Raw genomic sequence first — 17,898 nt, 5'->3', positions numbered from 1 at the left:
GTAATATGCAGGTTCAGCAAGCAAGGAAGGCAAATGTTATGTTGGCCTTTAATGCAAAAGTCTTTGAGTACAAGAATAGAAGTGTCCTGCTCCAGTTACATGGAGCACTGGTGAGACTGCATCTGGCATAAAGGGTATGAGACTGGTCTCCCTACTCAAGAATGGATATACTTGAATGTAGTAAAGGACCACCAGATTGATTCCTAGGATGGTGGGTTTGTCATAGCAGAAGAGATTAATCAGATCTAATATCTTATTACTGTGGCTCATCGTCTTTTTTTAATTCGATAATGCTCCTGCGAAGGGCTTTTCAGTCACTTTTGCTCCATTAAAGGTGCTATGTAAATGGAACATGAACACCTTCTTCACCATCCTGTCTCGCTGTGTCACCACTTTCAAGGAACTATGTACTTGTACCCACCAGGTCTCTCTGTTCCACAACACCCTCCAGGGCTCTGTCATTTACTGTGTAAGTCTTGCCATGGTTTAACTTCCCAAAATACAACACTTCGCACTTGTCTGACTTACATTACATCTGCCGTTCCTTGGCCCACTTTCCCAGTTAACCTAGATCCTATTGTAATCTTAGATGTCCTTCTCCAATTTCAGGTAAACCTGTTCCCCCTGTTACTTTTTCTCTACTGCTGATCTGCTCAGGTCCTCTCAAACACATCCTTCCTGCCAAACCCCACCGCTAGCTCCCTATCACCCAGTTTCTTTACCCTCCCCCACCTACTCCATCTGCCCATCATCCACACACTCCTCCCACTGCATCCCCTTCCCCACTGTTCCCATCTGCCCACCCTACCTCTCATATTTGGTTCCATTCTGCAGCTTCCTTTCTCAATGGATTCTATCATCTGCAGCCCTTTGTTGCCTCTACCTATCACTTCCCAGCTTCTGTCGCTGTCTCCACTCTTCCCCCACCTGACTCCATCTGCCAATCAACCCCTCCTCACCTGGATCCACCAGGTTGGATCCATCTTGCGAGCTCTTGCCCCACCCCTACCCCTCACCTCTTTATACTGGCCCTCTACTCTCCTCTACTCTTTGAATCCAGATGAAGGGTCTCGACCCAAAATATCGACTGTCCATTTCCCTCCAGATGCTGCCTGACTTGCTGAGTTCCTCTGGCAACTCATTTTTTTACAACCTTCTTCACTGTCCGCTATACCGCCAATTTTAGAATCATCCACGAACTTACTAACCATGCTAACTACATCCTAGGTGTTTAATCCTAAGAGCTGTAACATGTCTAGTTGGAAGATGAGATGCTGTTCTTTGGACCACATGTTGGGCTTCATTGGAGCAATGTAAAAGGCCAAATACAGAAAGATGAGGACAGGAGTAGGATGGAGAATTAAACCTTCAGGCTGCTGGAATCTCAGGGCCACCATCGTGGGCAGGGGTGTCCATTTGGTTTCTTCATTGTAGACATCACATTGTGAGCACAGAAAATAGTTCACTAAATAGCAAGAAGTACAAGCTAATCACTGCTTCACCTGGAAGGAGTGTTTGGGTCCTTGTACGGTGGGAAGGAAGAAATAAAGGGGCAAGTGTAACATTTCCTGGAGTTCCATGTGAAAGTGCTGAGAAAGAGAAATGGGTGTTCCTGCAGATTCTGATAATCAGCTGGCCATTTCTGATGAAAGGCCATTCTCTGCAAGTCAAAACGTCTTTGATTTCTCACTTTTCCTGGTTCATTATAGACCTGAAACATTATAACCTCATTTCTCTCTCCACATGTGCTATTGACATCAGACTATTTTCAGTATTCTCTGCTATGAAAGAAAATATTCTCTGAATTTCTTATAATCTTCAAAAGCAATTTTGTTTTGCGGGAATAATCAAATATCACCTGGGTTTTTAATTTCTAGGGGAAAATGTGGAAAGGAGATAAATGCAATATGCTTAATTGTGGAGCAAATCCCTTGAATAAAAGAAAAAAAATCTGTTGCATTTGTATGGCACTATGAATGACCCTAGGACTTAGCAAGGCCCTTCATAGTCAATTAAATACTTTTACAATATAGTTTTGGTTGTCATGGGGTAAATGCATTGTCACTACACACAGCAAACTCCACAAACAGATTGATCAGGTAATCAATTCCAGTGATATTGAATGAGCAAAAGTATTAACCAGGATGGCGAGGATAGCTCTCTTGTTCTTCTTCAGAATAGAAGATATAAAAATCTAAGGTTTTTTATATCCACCTCTGAAAAGCAAATGGATCCCTAGTTTGTGGTCTGATCTGGAGGATAAAAGCACCTCTGCCTATGTGATACTCTTATGACAGAGACATTTGTAGTAAAATTATACATATTTGATATTTTGATGAATTGCTGGGACTACAACATTAATTAGATTTATCTTTCATTAATGCTCTCTGATTTTTATCTTCACTGATCATAAAATGACATCAAATTTTTAGGCACTGGTGCTCCATAGAAACAAACCAGCATGGTTGCATTTATTGTTTGCTCATTTTAATACCACATTAAGTTCCAGCCTGCACCTTCAAATTGGCTAAACAGATTTTTTTGCTTTATTTGCTTAGTGATCATGATCCTGTAGGATGCTTGGTATGTGCAATGTCTTGTATGCAGCAGCTTTAAGTCTTCTTCAGCCCTCACGTGGTCCTTACAGTGGCCATGTTAGAGGTACTTTGGTGCACTTTGCTACATCATGCATAAACACAGATGGTGATATCAGGATGCTGGCATGTCATCTTTGACAGTCAAGGAGAACTCTATTCCCAATCACCTTTCTGACTAAAGGACTACCATTTCTAATGCAGCATGCAATTACATTCCTTTTTGCAATGCAGAGGAGGAAGCTACATATACAAGGACTGGTTAACCTTGCTCGTATCCTCTTTTGGTTAATGGGAGTTCTTAACTTGGAGGTTTCTTTTGCATATGCCCTGCAACATTGCTTGTCCAGGAGCTGGAAGGCATGGAGTAAATTAATATGATCATTTATTTCCCTCATACCTTTTTTTCTTGCAAACTTAAGTGTCTCTTTATGTATGGTGCAGTCTGCTTGAGATAAGGTTGCCACACATTTAAAGCTGAAACTTTGAAAATGGGCAGTGGACTTCCAAAATGCCTTTTGTTTTTGTTCCTTTTCAAATGCAGCTCCCATAACTGAATCTATTTGTATAAATTACCAAAATGAAATTTGATCAACATGAGCCATCCAGATGCTCAGAAGTTTGTTTGTAGTAATGTTTGTGACTTCCCCAATAATCTTAAAAAATTAAGATGATCCTTTTTAGACACCTTGTTTGTGATCCATCCACATCTGAACTTCTTAATCCTCATAAGATCCACATCTTGTTAAGATCAACTTATTATTGTAAATTTGAGGTGATCTTATCAGTTTGTTCTTTGTGTACATTTTATACTGACATGTCTGTTCTAAGTAAAGTGCAATTGCATCATTGAAATGCAGAGTGTGTCACATCTGTCAATTATATTCAGGTCAATTCTAATTTCAGTTCTGATGTTAGAGAGGAATTAAGTTCAAAACTCCGAGCCTGCAGTTAAGTTCGGACTCTGGAGGATAAGAGGAAATAAGCGCTGCAAGATAAACTAATCATCTAAAAACCGTAATTATATGAGGTATCTTTGTACAGCAGGCTGTTTATACGAAGCATTTGAATTGAGTTTGAAATGAAAAAAGCATATCTATGAAAGTGGTAATAATTTTTTTGTCATCTCACCCTGGTCAGGGGTTGCAGAATTCATTAGCACAGATTAATACATAATGTACAAAGTAGTTGAGATATCTAATGGCGAATGCAGCGGTCCAGGGATTGCTAATTCTGTGGTGAATGCCATGCGTGGATAATATTTGGTCTATGAATTTTTTTTTTAATTTGCAGAGGAGTCCAAGGATACAGGGAATAAAGCAAAACCCAAAACAGATCATAGAGCTTTGGCCTTCCTGGCCAGCAAACTGAATTGTTTTTAGACTAGTGAAGAAGGCTAATTATCCTGGGCACAAGGAGACAGACGGAAAATAATAAGATTATGGAGAATAATTTACTGATATAATTACAACAAAATTGGGTACACACAATTGTCAAATACATGTATTGCTTGACCCGGGCGAGTCAGTGAAACAAATCCTCCTTCTATAGCCATCATTAATATGTTTTTATCATCTCCAAGTGGTATTTGCACAGGCAGAGCAATTTGCATGTGTAATGTGGCTATACAAATTTTCAACAAGTTGATAATTCATGAAATGAGCCAGTAGCCTGGACTGCCTCACATGCCTACATTTTATAAGGTATTAGAGAGGGACAAAGATCATAAATTAACATTTTCTCTGTCAATCCTTTACCTAATTGTCTTCAGGTTGCCATTACACCTATTATTTATTAAAGTATAATTCATTTGCTTATATCCACTTTTATTGGGATTAGTAACATGCTTTATAGTATAATATTAAGTCATTCTTGGATGACACAATTGTAAGCAGTAAAGCTGCATTTAAAACACATCACCATCAATCTATATGTGGTCTCATCATTAACTGAGGCAATCGAGAGTGTAATCTTTTCAATTCTAATCATCTTCACCAGATTATAGTAATGTTAATTATTACTGCTATTAAAGTTGACTTTTTCTCTTTGGTCAAAATGTTTTCTATTTTGTTCTAATTTGGGGGAAGAACGCCTTTGTTGCTTTGCTATATGAGAACAAAAGGAATCCCAAAATATTTGTACATAAAATGAGCAGCATTATAATGGAGAAAAGTAGTTTATTTAACAAAAAAAGTGAAAGGAAGATTAGGCAACAGGGTTCAATGGAACATACCCAATAGTCCAAAGGAAGATGTAAAATAAAATGTTGAAGTGTTTAAGATCTTTTCTCAAGCAGATGATTTAAGTTCTATAAACCGAAATAAAGTGGTAAATAAGACCAAACTTGAATTTTCTGTAAATGAAACACATTTCAATCCCCATTGCTAAGTACATTACAAATGCTATTAATCAGTGCTCATATGGGAGGTTATAATAAATGTCTGCAGCACCGACTACCAAGAGCAATACTATGAAGGTGTCAAAGCATTGCAAAAGCTTTTGTTCTTCTTTAGATGTGCTGGTGTTGGATGAAAAATAGATGTAGGAAACAGAGCAAAGGTCTAAACTCATATATATGTAAATAGTTAACAGAAATACTGCAGATGCAGAAAATGTAAGAAGAAATCACTAAAACAATTGCTGCATGGTCTGTTGGGTGTTTGCAGCACGTAACCAATAGTTTTCATAAACATTGGAGGGAAAATCAGAGATTGAGCATTTGTCAGGGTGGCGGAACACTTACACTTACTAAAAATATAAAATTCTTAACCTGTTATATTTAATGGATCTTCAAGTAAATGGGGAAATATTTTCCTCTGGTTTTTATATTTTGAGGGTAAGAAGATTATCAGCTGAAAATTATGATTTGGAAAGTGAGAAGGGAAGCTTGAAGAAATTCAGGGATTCCTTTGGGTAGGAAATACTTTTTATGGCTGGTGCAGAGATTATTGTAGGGAGATTAGATACATATTTGAAGCAATAAAAGATACAAGGCTATGGGGAATAGAGTAATTTGGTACTGTTCTAACAAAAGGCATGATGGGCTAAATGGCCCCATGATATAAACTTACAACCATACAAATTGGGAGTAGACCACTTGGCCCCTTACGTCACCTTGGTCATTTAATAAGGTCATAGTTGATCTGAATGTAATCGCAGCTCTGCATTCCCATCTACCTGTGGTAACCTTTCATGGTCTTGCTTATCAAGGATCTATCTCTATCTGTCTTAAAATTATTTTAAATATTTTGCTTCCACTGGCTTTTAATGTAGGAAGTTCCAATGATTCACAGCCAACCGAGTGAAAAAAAATCACCATAGCCCTCTCTTTAACACAGAACCCCTTATTTTTCAACAGTGACCTTTAACTCTATCTTCATTGTCAAGAGGAAGCATCCTTTCCACATCCAACCTGCAAGACCCCTCAGGAGCTTGGATGTTTCAATAATCAAGTCCCTCACCCTCCTACATCCCAGCAGAATCAAGCCTGGCCCATTTAACCTTACCTCATAATACCTGCAATGGGCAGGATGTCTTGGCCCAATACAGTCAACCCCTGCTTTATGGCTGCTCGCATAACAGAAATTCACTCTTACATAATTCACAAATTACTACTAAAAAAAATTGAGCTGTAGAATAAAATGTGCTCTCATTGAATCAATCTGAAAAAATATGCATGTACGACTTGCATTTCTTGACACACACAGAGATGATGAGCCAAAAATATCATAGTCTTAACCAGAGTAAGATCCTATATTTATCTCTGAAATCACACTACTTGTATGTATGCTGCAACAGTTAATTGCATTGCTGTGATCTGGGTACAGATTGTAGCAACTCATTGTGCTTCTGTACCCTAGACAAGCTGTAAGAAAGTACATGACTTGTGCAGTCATAGCTTTGTGGGAAAATGGAGCAAACAATTTATGCACAGCAAGAATTCACAGCTGTCAGAATAATTAGTTGATCTGTTCTTTTGATCGCATTGGCTGAAATATGAACATTGCCTCGTGTACTAACAAGAATTCCACGTTAAAGTAATGTTACAAGATTTATTGCACTGTAATATCAGACTAACTGACATGATTGAGTAGAGTTTGGGCCCAGAAAAGCCTGCTACCAGTGAACTATGAATATTACTTATGTACCAGTTACATCATCACACCCTGTGTACAGACTAACAGGTAGCTTCACATCTGCACCATGTGTGTTCACTGTAGCAATTACACTGGCTATGACTTTCTAAATTCTTGGAATTTGTAATAGTTTTTTCTCCATCGGAATTTCACTAAGAAAACATTACACAAAAGAATGTGCATTTATATAGCATCTTTTAGAAGCTCAGGATGTGTCAGTGCCAATGAATGAAATCTAATCACTATTACCTTGTGGCTAATGTAGCAGCCAGTTATACGGGGTGAAGGTCCGTAGCAAGGTAAACAGCCAGTTAATAGCATTGGTTGAAAGATAACTAAAGAAAATTTCTTTGCATGTCTCTCTGTACCTACAGGGTTTTCACTACTGTCTTGCAAGTACTGAGAATGAATTTCCAATGAAATTTGTGCTTTGCATACTGTATTTAAGACAAGATATAAGTAAATCTCCTGTGGAGTTATTCATGGTAAGTGAGAGGATCTGGTAAATGTGAAACCTAATGACAGACTCTTAATGGTAAATGTTGTACTTGTATACAAGTCAATCAAGAGCTTTAATGTGTTATACCAGGACTGTGTGCAGTCTATAGGTGGTTTGGTTAGAAGTCAAAGATTAAGGACAATTGGATCAGAGTGTGCAGGTGTAATTCTGTCCCCATTTTAAAGCTCTCTCTTCACATTTCATCCTTGGTTATGTTTTCCTTTGGGGAGCAGAATTATCAACAGCTTAACAGGTTTTCCTTCAGTTTTAGGAGGTACTATCAAAGAAGCCTTGGTAGGTTACTGTAGTGCATCTTAAATATTGTACACATTGCAGCCATGGTGGGCTGGTGGCAGAAGGTTGAATATTTAAGATGGTGATGCATAGGATGTCAATCAAGTTGACCTTCTTTGTCTTGGACTCCTTGAGTGTTGTCAGAGCTGCACTTATCCAGGCAAGTGGAGAGGATTCTGTCACTCCTTTGACTCGGCCCTGCTAAATAATGGAAAGGTGCTATGAAGTCAGGAGGGGATTTCCAACTGAATGCTCAATTGGCCACAGTGCTTGAATAGCTGGGGGTTGGAGAATATAGTTTAAGATGTTAAACTCTATGATGCTGGAGGAACTCAGCAGGCCAGGCAGCATCTGTGGAGAAAAGCAGGCGGTCAATGTTTCAGCTCAGCACCGAAGATAGGAAAAGAGGAAGCCCAATATAGAGGAGGTAAAAGTAGAGCAGTAATAGGTGGACAAAAGAGAGGAGGCGGGGTGGGCACAAGGTGGTGATAGGAAGATGCAGGGAAGAGATAGTGATAGGCAGGTGTGGGAGAGGAGGGGAGAGCAGATCCACTGGGAGATGGGTCAAAGGTAAGAAAAGAGGTAAAAAAGAGGCTAAGAAAGGGAAGAAGAGAAGAAGCATGGTGGGGTGGGGTGTCCTGGAGTGGAAAGCCTCATCATGGGAGCAGATGCAGCGGAGGCAGAGAAATTGAGTAAAAGGGATAGCATCCTTGCAAGAGACAGGGTGGGAGGAGCTGTAATCGAGGTAGCTGTGGGTGTCAGTGGGTTTGTAGAAGATGTCGGTGGATAAGGAATCTCCTGAGATAGAGATGGAAAGATTGAGGAAGGAGAGAGAAGTGTCAGAGAGTCCAAGTGAATTGGAGAGCAGGGTGAAAATTTGTGGCGAAATTTATGAAACAGATGTTATCTGAATATCTTATTGTGTTGAGTCACATTCCAAGTTGTAAAGTAGCAAATCTACTTAAAGGCAGTAAATCAACGGTTTTCTAATATGTGTTGCCGTTAGACATGAACCTTGAAAATTTATCCTTATGTGGTATATATTGTATTTGCTGTGTATTGTCATAACCCCTTTTCATATGTTTTATTGATTTTAATGCCATAATATTAATCAAAATCTTATTAAAATTCAGATATCTCTACTTTTTACTTTCTCATTTTGGACTAAATTAAAAACACTGGTCTGGATGTGAAAGGAAATTATTTGAATTCATTGGGGTCACCTGAACACTAAGCTGTATTTCAACTGAGTAGCAGATATACCCTTGTTATCAATTGCATCTGATGCTGATTTTATTGAAGGGAGCAAAACCTTCATTTGTTTTCCAGTGGCAACATTGCTTAGATCTTGGTGAAGTGTCTATTAATCATTGCTGAACCTTCATCATAGGTGTCGTCAAGTTATTCAGCTGCGAGGCATAACAGCTAAACTCGTACATGCACATCTTCTAGTATACACAGTTAGACTGTGACTAAAAACGAGAACTTTGGTTGCTTTTCCCTCCTCCCTAATCAAGAATTGCCAAGATAAGTTGTAGCACACTTACAATCAATCTGAACCAATTCAGCACAGACCAGAAATCAAACCCAAGACCTTTCTAGTCTCCTTTGACGCAGCTATTGGCTGAAACTTTGGGAAATGGAAACAGGTTGCTGTTTAATTAGTAATTTTGCACTGTCACTTCAACAGATATTATTCCAACAACAAGATGGTAAATAAATGATGATTGCAATGATTAAAAAAACTTGGGCCAATCATAAAATGTCACATATACTATAGAGCTGAGTGGTTACTGAAAAATTAAGCAAGTAGCTTCAGGCTAACAATTCGTGAGGTTGCAGGTGGCAATGAGACAAGAAATATGTATCAAGGGAGGTTTATTTTTATCTAATTGATTCTCCATCATATAATCTATTTATCCTGCACTGAAATACACAATTATATGGAGATAAAAGTCTTTTTACATTAATTTTAAGAAAACATGAGGTTAGGTTAATGATGCGATATTAATGGTGCTATGTTTATGTAGTCAGTCACTATCTGTAGAGAAAGATTAATATTTAAGAAGTAGAGTCCTTCATGTGCTCTCTTCATGACACTGATCAACCTGAATATTTCCAGTATTTTCATTTTTTTATTTCCAATTTTCAGTATTTCTGGTTTTCATTCTTTTTATTGTGATTAGGTTATATATTGGTCCATCTCCTGTGTTTAAGTGTGAAACTTGTAGGTGCAGTAATGAATGTTGGAGTCCATAGCTTGTATTTATTGTAAAGAATAATAAGGGTGGCAGATTATCTGAACCTAATAAGAACTCCTTCTAGGAAGCTAGTGGAAAATACCTATATGAGTACATAATTATAACAGCTAATTACCCCTCTAGATTTAAGAAGGGTGATTTTACACATTTCAATTGCTTACATGTGGGGTTCTCTAAATTACTGTCAAAGGAAAGGGAATGTATCTAGATGGGTTCATTTGTCACTGCCCTTAACCTAATCCTATGGATAAGCTCCTCTTAGTTTATTAGCCGTGACACAGAAAATACATGATGGCCGCTGTTTGGTCAAGGGAAAGGGGAGAGGGGGGTGGGGTTGAAGGGAAAAAGTGTTTACAAGGCTAAGAAATGCAGAAATGTGGGTAAAAACGGGATGCTGCTAAAGCTATCAGTTTTTCTTTCAGTGGTAGCCAGCTGGCCATTGGTGAAGATGGTTCTAAGCACTAGGTCACATCTGGAGCAGAGAGACATGAGGGGGAGATTGTAGCTTGGGGTGGGGAGATGGATGGGAAGAAAGGAACTTGAGATCACAGTTTACTCTTTGCCCTGACCAATATTTCTCATACAGTTATCTTGTCATTATCTCATCCGCACAAACTGACCGCCGTGCTTCCCGTATTATAATTGCTGTTGTTCTCCAGGTAGGATTTCATTGGTTTCAGTGTGTTGTGGGATGGTCTGAGGTTCTGAAAGGTGCTATAAAAAGTCCAAATATTTCTTTCTTTGCATACCTCATTTTTTTTTACCTCCAACTGATTTAACATAGTTCAAACAATCAAATTTATCTTTTCTCGGGGGGATTTCACTAAACGAAGCATCTGAACATCGTACCGTCAAGTGTTGCAAGGTCCTGCGTTATATTTTTAATTCATTTGTAACTCAATCTCTTGTCAGGGGTTTGTTTTTATGATCTCAGTCTTCTGGCTGGAGCAGATCTTCTCCACCACCTATCCCTCTTACCCCATCTGAATTTCGAACCACAGGGCTAATTAAATATAAGAGGCTAGGTCCCTAGGCTTCACTATTGCATCCTTCTGTAATGGGACATGGTTTTTCTGTGAAGCTGCCAAATGGCTCAACAATTTAATTTTCTTATAAGGAATCCATGCAAGCTAATATGAGTGTAATTGAGCAGGAAACACTGATAGTAACTATTTTTGCTCTGCTCCATACTCACCGCCTCTCCACCACGACCATCCCCACACTCCACTTTTCCCTCTACTGACCTTATTAGTTTAGTTTAACTGTAATATTATTGATATGGCTACTGGGACATGTGTCAGAGGATGCATTTATCCAGCTAGTGGGATTGGTCCCAGGTAAATAAGGAGAGTTCATAGACGGGCAGTTCATAGAGGTCGGCACCCAGCAGCTCATTGAGCCATCACCCCCACGTGCATTGAAAAACCAGTGACAGAAGGCCAGAAAATTTTGGACATTAATTCCGGATGCCCAAATCCCATATGGCTGGAATTTAAAACAAAACAGTTTTAAACATTCTGTCATAATGTATCATTTGAACACAACTTCTCCAAGGATGCTAGGTTATTCTTTGGTTGGTATGATATTTTTGGGTTTTATTTTGCTTCTGGGATATGAACATCATTAGCAAGGCTTTCTTAAATGTCTTTGAGAAACTGATGGAGAGCAACTTAGAACAACTGCAGTCCATCTAATTAAGGTACCTCAAAGTTTTGGTAGAACTGAGTGACTTGCCATGCCATTTCTCAGGCCAGTTAAGGGTTATTCACGTCTTATGAGGATAGGTTGAGCGAGCTAGGGCTTTTCCCTTTGGAGAGAAGGAGGATGAGAGGTGACTTGATAGAAGTGTACAAGATGATAAGAGGCATAGATCGAGTGGACAGTCAGAGACTTTTTCCCAGGACGACAATGGCTAACACGAGGGGACATAATTTTAAGGTGATTGGAGGAAGGTATAAGGGGATGTCAGGGGTAAGTTTTTTTTACACAGAGAGTGGTGGGTGCGTGGAACGCACTGCCGGCAGAGGTTGTTGGGGCAGATACATTAGGGACATTTAAGAGACTCTTTGGTAGATACATGAATGATAGAAAAATAGGGGGCTATGTGGGAGGGAAAGGTTAGATAGATCTTAGAGCAGGATAAAATGTCGGCACAACATTGTGGGCGGAAGGGCCTGTACTGTGCTGTAATGTTCTATGTTCTAATGACAAATAGCACAAATTAGTTGAGATCAGGAGATTACCTGCCCTAAAGAACATTGACAAATCAACCTCATTTTTATGAGAGTCTGGTAGTTTCACAGTCCTCATTAATGACACTAGCTTTCTATTACTATGGTATGAAATCAACATGTACCTCGGAATTATTAGCCCAAGCCTCTAGATTACAGTATATTAGTCCAGTAACATAACTGTTATGCGACTGTACCCCTACTCCCATAATTGAAGAAGCTGTGTTCTAATTACTGATGCACACAATTTCATCCTTTTACATTGATCTTCTGATATCTTTTACTGCAGCACAGTCATATCTAAATTTTGGTTACAATGATTATTCCAACCAAGGCCCTCCAGAGTTTCTGACTGTACATGTTAATAACTTTACAAGAAGACTCCTTGTGAGAGATTTAAGTTTCCAAGTGACTAAATATTTTACACCTCTATGCACCTCCATCCCATATGAAGGCTTCGCATTTAAGTTTTGATGCTGAAATCACTTGTAATTTTGAAAGTGGATATTTTAAACCATGTGGTGTGTACCTAAGTATTTTTTTTCTTTGAGACCGTGTGAGTCTTTGGAACTTGTTTCTTAAGGCAGGAGTAGATAGATTCTTGATAAGCAAGGGGGTGAAAGTTTACAGGTAGATGGAAATGCAGCGTTGAGGTTACCGACAGGTCAGCCATGATCTTATTTAATGGTGAAGCAGGCTTGAGGGGCCAAGTGCCCCACTGCTGCTCCTAATTGGTAAGATTTTGTTTGTTTTTCAATTGAAGAATATCAAAGCTATCCCACCTTCCTCCTCTACTGCCCCTTCTTGTACTTTCACTGCCATTCTTTCTCTGCTGGGATTTATGCTGCTTAATTTTTCAAGTGTTTGAGATTGCAACCTTGCCCATTCTTTGAAATAATGGTTCCTTTAATGTCAATATGACTTTGATTCCATGTTAACCCAGAGGAAAGCAGGATGTCACCATAGGAGCCTTGACATCAAGTTGGTTGGAGCAATGCAGCAAGGGAGGCTTAAAACTTCAGTTGTGGGACCAGGATGAGCAGAATGCTTTTTCATACCCCAACCGAGAAGTGTAGGCCTCCCTGTCCAATTATCTGAATGACACGTATAACATAATACCCAGAGGAGACATCTTCACCTGCTGCAGCTGGAGTAAGGTATTGTTCACTTAGTCTGCAGCACCACTAAATGGTCTATGACTGCAACAAGATTACATTATGAGACAAATAAATATTAACATCAGATAAGCTGATGTTAATATTCAGGCAGATTGTTTTTCAGGTACAGATATATTAAAAGTTTAGATTTGGGAATAAGTGGTTGACTAGTGAAAGAAATGGAAGTTCAATCACTGATGCTAAATAAACCCATCAGTGACTTTTGGCCCAAATATGGCAGATGGTGATTATTACTTCATTACTTCTTGAAATTATAGGATTTTTGTACATGAATAGGTTTAACGTTGAAAACCTGAAGTTGCTGTCAGTGACTCAACACATCTTAACAAGTTATGGAATATCACCCGAAGTAATGGGAATTTTAGATATTTTTAAATTAGCCCCACCGTAAAATACTCTGAAAATCTTACACTTAGTTGCACAAGGTCTGTAAGATTTTAATAGCATATTAATGAAAAAATATTTTAAGTTCATTTATGATATTTAAGTTTCTTATTTAAACATGTATATGTTTCAATATTTAGCACTCTTCATATTGTTTAAATAGTAATTAAAAATTGCTTTCTGGTATGTTGCCTGGCTGAATTTTTTAAAGTGCTTGACTACACAGCCAGTTTGATGTCTTTGCAGCAGTTGAGTGCGAGGGAACAGTTTAGAACTAATGTCTCGCAGCAACTAGTATTGGAAAAAGGTTCTCTGCATAGACATCTTTTTAAGTAACTTCCTTTGAGGTCATAGGGCCATTGTTTTTGTAAATTACAGCACATTTTTGGAACAGTTGAGAGAAGTTTTCATTAAAATTTTGCAACATTTTCCTGAAATTATCAGCATGCAAATAAGATCATTCTTCTGCCATTTGTCCTGCAAAATCAATGAGGAGTAACCTAAATGGTTTATTTCCATGCAAAATTATAGTTGTGAGTTCTTTAATTGTCCTGTGTTTTAACAATAAGAATGCAATGAATTTGTCTCGCAGAGGAAACAAATCATGACCATTATAAATATGATGTGATTTTGTTGCTATTTGCCACACAGTAATAATGTAAAACTATAAAGAACATTATCTGATAGATTTATTTGTTTAATGCAACCGATAACAGAAAATAAAATAAATTACCCGGAGCCTTGGCAAGCATTCAAGTGATCTTTGATTTATCTTCATTAAAAGTTGCTTTTTGGATGAAGCTTTCATTGCCTTAGTCTTATTAGGTTTTAATATGAACCAGACAAGGAAGTTGTACAATGTGTAGCATCTTGGGCATCTGGAAAGAGTTTAAAAGCAATTCAGGTAAAGCCAGGTGCTGGTTTACAAGAGGACTCTGCAAAGTAAGTTGGCACAATATACAGACACTAGCAAAGTCTAATATACATTAGGAAATAATTTATATAAATATCTACTGGCAGTTACCACCAATGCAGTCCTCTATAAGGAATAATAATATGCTCACTTAAGCAAACATTTTTAGTTTTTTAATCTAGTTTTGTTTGAGGAGGTGTATTAGGTGTTGGCTGCAATTCATAAAAAACAGATTCTTTTTTGCAACTTGGCGTGCACAATTATTAGCATATTTCTCAGATGGTAATGACACTGTTATGTTTTACCTTTGTTCTCTATTGCTTTACCTTCAGTGTTGTTAAACCCACATCTCTATAATGTTATTAAACTTTTTTTTCTGTAGGATAGTGGATGAAAGGAATAAAATAATTGTCAGTAGAGATTAGGTTAGGTGTATCTGGAGGCATAAATAAGGACATGCTTTGCGTGTTGCTGTTACTGTCAGTCTGTGGTTTCATCTTCTTTTGGGAATGGAGGTTTTTACAGACACCGTTCATCAGCTGACATACATTTGCATGCAGATGTGCATTTATGGTCAAATGGAATGTGGACACAGATGACTTGCCATGTTGCCTGTTGTGTCTGGTATCACCCACCTTCCTATTATGTCAGGGAAATCTATTGATGTTAACCACACATATCTACATGGCTTCAGCTGTGTCATTCACTGCCTTGAACCTTCTGGTTTCCTATTGCACCAAAGTTAACTTGCATTGCTTTGTATCTAATGATGCAAATCCCAGGAGTCAAACATTCTTCAGAAACAAGAGCTCATTGCTACGTTCTACATTGGATTTGCATTTTATGGATAATTATGATGTTTCTTGCTTCTCTCTTGCTTTTCTTCCTATAATAATGATGGAGAACAAAAAAAAAGTACCACTCTGAGTGCCTTGCTGGTTCTCAGAACCTCTCAATGTGTTTAACGGTAAAATTATCCTACGACAGTACTAAAGGCAATTAGAGCCAAGTGGAATTTTCCAGCTGCTACATAAAGAGCTAGCACAGGCATATAGGCTTGGATGACCCCATCCTCTGTTGTAGGATTCTATCAGCAAGAAATTCACTCTTGCTGTAGGGCTGAACGTGTGATTATAATTGGGCAAGCACATCAGTGGAAGCCAATTTCAGAAGCCGAATACCAAGTGTGGATGTTTGCCATTACTGATTCAAGGACAAACTTCTTTATGGTTCCCACTTTTTCCATATTTAAGAAAATGCTTCAAAAACTTTACTCTGGGTCCAGTAATCCACAGATAATACTTCAACATTCTGCAGAATTATATATTTTAAACCTGTCAGTTTCAGCTAATCCTGGCACATGGGCAATGGGCACCTTAAAGAGTTTGTGCCAAGTTACCTCAAGTGGTAATTTCAAAGCCTTCTGTCCCTCATTTTAATTGATTTAAGCATGCTCAGAGTTGGGTAGTTGAGATAGCCAAAATCACTCTCAAAATGAGTGCATGAATTTTACGGGGGAGATTTCACTGGAACTTACTTTTACCTGATTGACAGGGTAGTTAGTTCAGTTGCCTGGCTTTTGGCTTACTCAGATGCTGAAAATGGAGAAGAATTTCCTGAGGCATCATTCTTTGCTAAAACAAATTATTTGCTTCATTTATTTAGGTATTCATCAAGAACACCATAATGACGGTGCAGCATATGCAATTACCCTTGGGTCAGACCCAACTTGATTGACTAAAGCTGTGGTTCACCGTAATTAAATATTTCCTCTGAACCTATGGATAGATAGTTTGCTGTGGAGTTGTTAAGATGCACAGTATCCATCTTGAATATATTACTTTTTTCCATAGAGAGCATGTGTTCTCCACTTTCTTCCTCCTCCTGACACTGATTGTATGCAATAATTAAAAAGAAGTCTGCATAGGTAGTGCAGACATTTCTTACTATGCCAGTGCAAGAAAAATCTTCCTCAAAGTAGCTGAGATTTGTACGCACAAGGAAAAAATGATGGTGATATAACTGTTAAGTGTTAACTGGTTAAACCAGCTATAGTTTTTACTTCAAAATTTTCAGCATGTAAGGCAGCATCTGCGCTGAGAGAAACAAAACTAATGGTTAAGGTTGCCCAGATAAACTTCTACATCAAAAACATTGGCCTAGATTTTGCTGGGTTTGTCCAGCCATTCTGCAAAGAACTACAAATACTTACTCTTGTAAAAGTCAACATGTTTTGTACCTGCAAAGATGTCCCAAACCATTCACTTCAGTGAAGAACTTGTGGCTGTGAGGAATGATGGTTCTGAAATGTTAACTCCATAGATGCTATCTGACCCATTGAAAGTTTTTAGCATTTTCTGTTATTATTTCAGATTTCCAATATCTGCAGGTTTTTTATTCTTTAAGTTATTTATTTATTTTAAAATGATTTCTGTTTCCAGTAATGTTTATTATTTAAGCATTTTAAAATCTTGTTAGGTAATTTAAAAGAAACCATTAAAGTATTTAATTGTTTAATTTATTTCCAATGGCTTATAATTTTTTTTCTAGGTCAAGGATATTCTGAAGCATTCATAAGCGTGACAGCATTGGCAGGTGGCTTGGCCAGCAGTCAAATTTCAGAGGAATTTCATGGGTGGGGCTAGATCTGACCTAACCATGTGTCTCAGTTATGTTGTGTAAAGCCTTGGTACCATGGAAACTCAGCCACTCTGCCTTGGCTAAGAAGGTTACGTTACCGGGTTCAGAGAATGTCAGTGCATGATATCCATCTTGTTCATTGGCAAATGTGGGCAGCAGGCCCACTCAGCAGAATCCAGGCTATTGCTTGTGTTTCTCTCTCCCCAGATGCTGCACGATGCACTGAACATTTCCAGCTATGTCTTTTTTTCATTTTGGGCTTGGAGTATCCCCAGAATTTTCCTCGTTTTCACTTAATGGTGATAAGCAGGTTGTCATTTTATTCTGTACTTTCATAAAATCAGCAGAGACTATCAATGATTTGTTCAAAATGCAGCTTGATATACAAATGCTTTCCTTAACTAATGCTATGGAGGGAGGGTGTGAGTTACTGTGACTGAGGAGGAAAATTGGCAATGTTGGGTAGGGAATGTGGTGAGACTGAGGAGGGAGTGGGTGGTGTGGGGTGGGGTGTGGCCTGACTGAAATGGGGGCCCCAATGTGGTTGAGGTGGGGGCCCCAGGTGTGCTTGAGGTGGGGGGTCCCAGGAGTGGATGAAGTGGAGGGTCCTGGGTGTGCTTGAGGTGGGGGGCCCCAGGTGCGGATGAGGTGGGGGAGGGGTGGTCCCAGGTGTAGATGAGGTGGGGGGGGGGTCCTGGGTGCGGGTGAGGTGGGGGGGGCCCCCAGTTGTGGGTGAGGTGGGAGGGGGGGCGGTCCTGGGTGTGCTTG

General features: G+C 38.8%; 1 protein-coding gene across 2 annotated transcripts in view; it reads right to left on the bottom strand.

Annotated features, from left to right (window-relative positions):
• The window catches only part of fam204a (family with sequence similarity 204 member A), a 106,389-nt gene that overhangs the window by 68,828 nt on the left and 19,663 nt on the right, over positions 1-17,898 (bottom strand). For both annotated transcript variants that reach the window (XM_052027393.1, XM_052027394.1), the window contains one exon: positions 14,311-14,455. The gene's annotated coding sequence lies outside the window, so the exon portion shown is untranslated. The remainder of the gene's footprint in view (positions 1-14,310; positions 14,456-17,898) is intronic.

This window comes from Pristis pectinata, chromosome 12 (genome assembly GCF_009764475.1).
Source record: "Pristis pectinata isolate sPriPec2 chromosome 12, sPriPec2.1.pri, whole genome shotgun sequence".
Lineage (NCBI taxonomy): Eukaryota > Metazoa > Chordata > Chondrichthyes > Rhinopristiformes > Pristidae > Pristis > Pristis pectinata.
This window is presented reverse-complemented; position numbering and strand designations above follow the sequence as displayed.